At 35.2% G+C, this 2,760-nt stretch overlaps 2 long non-coding RNA genes across 3 annotated transcripts in view; one reads left to right on the plus strand and one right to left on the minus strand.

Moving 5' to 3' along the window:
- The window catches only part of LOC110414460 (uncharacterized), a 4,744-nt gene extending 1,984 nt beyond the window's left edge, over positions 1-2,760 (plus strand). The window contains exons 2-3 of one of the 2 annotated variants that reach the window (XR_002445016.1): positions 1,232-1,953; positions 2,163-2,760. This is a non-coding gene — a long non-coding RNA (uncharacterized LOC110414460). Of the gene's footprint in view, positions 1-1,225; positions 1,954-2,162 lie in introns of both variants that reach the window. The other variant, XR_002445015.1, reaches the window with a different exon arrangement.
- Positions 993-2,251, minus strand: LOC110414461 (uncharacterized). Its single transcript, XR_002445017.1, has 3 exons — positions 2,145-2,251; positions 1,364-1,456; positions 993-1,131 (listed from the first exon to the last, which is right to left on the minus strand). It is a non-coding gene; the product is annotated as an uncharacterized LOC110414461 (long non-coding RNA).

A 2,760-nucleotide genomic window follows, 5' to 3' on the forward strand; every position in this document is an offset into this window, starting at 1 on the left:
TTGTTGGTTTTTACACCTTGAGGGTTGGTATGGTTGTTGATGGTAGAAGCATAGCAATAGTAGTCATGACATAATATATAAGCAATTCATTGATAATTTCTCTGGTCCACAGAACAATTGAGTTCCTTCCCTTTTAGACCTGAGATTTAACTGAGCCCTAATATAGGCATCGTCGTTTGAGTATGTGAAAGAAATTCTTCCTCCAAAATTCCCAATGCTTCTGAATCCTTACTAAACACTGAGGATGAATTTTGCAAGAGGAAGTTGTCTTAAATAAGAACTTAAAGAGCTTCCTGATTTGTGAAATACCAATAGCACCATATCGTTTATGGTAGCCGCCTTGATTTATCTGTATTAATTATGCTGTACAAGCTTCCCTTTTTTGCTTGTTTAGCCATAATCTCGGCATGTATACTAACCCTTAGTTTTGGAATGCTAAAAAGACTTGTGTATGCGTTTTTTTCCTTTCAAAAATATTAGTATTATCTATGACGTAAGTTTCAAACTCTCTAGGAGGCTCAACGTAGTGAGGTTGGATAACACACCTTAAATCACAGATCAGATGTATGAACATCTCAATTTAAGTTCTCTGCACATTTTTCACACTCTTTTGGTGCCTTTATTATTGTTTATTGTACTGCCTGAAAAGCAGCATGATAATATTTTTACTACTCTTTTTCGATGGTAATTTATGTTTTATTTGCTAGCACAATTCTCTTATTGCATTTTGTATTTGTTGTTGCATTCTCATGTCTGATTAATGACAAATGACATTAATTTTATATCATAGTATCACACTGATCAAAATGTGCAAAGAGCTTACCAAAATTCTCAACATGTTGAGCATGCTATTCCCTTACTCTCATTGGTTATGAATATAGGGACTGTGACTGCATAAAATTTCTTGGCAAGAAAAGGCTTTAAACTGGTTGCATTAAAGTAATTTATAATTATAGAATGGAATGTTACTGACTTTCCAAAGGAAGATTTTACAAGGCTTTGTATTGAACAGTATGGAAAAGATTTTCGGATCATTTGTTGTCAGTGTTGAAAGACCTTATTAAAAATTAGCCTTCTTTATCCTTCTGCATCAACTGGAGCACTTCACTGTGTGCTTTTGGTTTGCCCTGCCTGCATGAAATATTTAGAAAAGGATAATTTCAGTCAGAAATACAATACATTTTCTACTGTCATATTGGCACTCATGAAAGCTCATTCGTGCCAGGAGCAGCCTTGAGTTGGCCAAGTTGGAGGACCTATTTTGAGGTTCTGCTATGCACCACAATGATATACTGAGAATCTTGCGTAAATATGTATAAAAGATGCAGGTATAGGTGAAAGGGCAGTTTAGTTAAGTTATTACATAATTTGTAGCATGGCTGCTTGAGTGCTGGATCATCATTTGATGCTGGAGGATCCTGACCAAAAATCATCTCGCAGCTCATATCATCAAAATCTGCAGTTTAAAATGCATCACAGTTTTTATTAACTATTCTGACGGATGTGCTTTGTTCTGCTTCGTCACGGTAACTACTTAACCAATATGGAGTGTGAATAGTAGTGGTCTTGTGCTTCTCAAAAGTGATTGGCACGTGGAAGTGTGACTAATATTCAACTTTGATGGTTTTAATGATACAATTTATAATCACATTGTGATTTTATATGGGTTGGTTGTGGAATAATGATTGGCTTCATGGGAACTAGAAGAGTTCAGTCTCTTTCATTATGAGTTGATACATGGAATTAATCATAAGATCGTTATACCCAATTTACGGCCTAGAATGCAGGTGTTAACATCACAATTTCATTTATTCATTTCATGTTTATGTTATTTTACATGCTAGTATTCTCAGTTGAGGTTGGATGGGTCCACTTGCAGTTTTGCACCCTCAGTGGTTATGCATGCGGGCCCTTCATTGACATAATGAGCATGAGCTCCACATTCTAGTGCAGGTACTGTTGCTCTTAGAATTATTGTTCTTTTTCCTTTTTACTGTTGTATACTTCATTTTTTTCATTACTTTAATAACAAATAAGATTTTAATTTTTTCTAATGGCAACTTTTCCTGTATGATTAAAAAAACTATTGTAGTCGGCCTTCTATTTGAATCATAAATATAGGTTCTGAATGACAATATACTTACTAGGCACCATGTTGACAGGCATTCCCAGAGAATCCTTAATAAAGGCTTGAGATGGCATCTTGCATAGATTGATGCACATCCCTATGCAATTGCTCTGCTCTAGAAACCTACAAAAATGTTTAAGCAATGTTAGAGAATTACCTGGATGATCTAAGGGTGATGAAATCTTTAATGATGATTTTGATATTGACGATGATTATGATGATGATGACCATCATGATATCAATGGAGAAGAAGAGAGTCCAACACACAATCATTGGAGCAGGTTATTCACGGCATGAAAGTGTCTTAAGTTGGTGAGGTGGGTTAAACTGTAGAGCTAATTAAATTCGAGGGAGATGTTAAAGTTACCTGCATTTCTTTACATGGACTACGTTCTTTTCTCTTCTTCCATTGAGCTCCGATACCCTGACCTTGTGGTATTAAATAAAGAATGTTAGATTTTTTATTCACAAAGTTGATCAGAAAAATCATATGCCTGCTTTCATGTTTATGAATTTCATGACACAAGTTGTATGGCTTGCTGTTGCGTTCTTAAGGTTGTGTTACCCCCCATACTATCATTGGCTTTCTGTACATTTATTGATGGATTTGAATGAAACTTCGTTATGAGTAA

The sequence above is a fragment of the Theobroma umbraticum genome, unplaced genomic scaffold, assembly GCF_002168275.2.
Source record: "Theobroma umbraticum cultivar Fairchild unplaced genomic scaffold, ASM216827v3 scaffold_4.1, whole genome shotgun sequence".
NCBI lineage: Eukaryota > Viridiplantae > Streptophyta > Magnoliopsida > Malvales > Malvaceae > Theobroma > Theobroma umbraticum.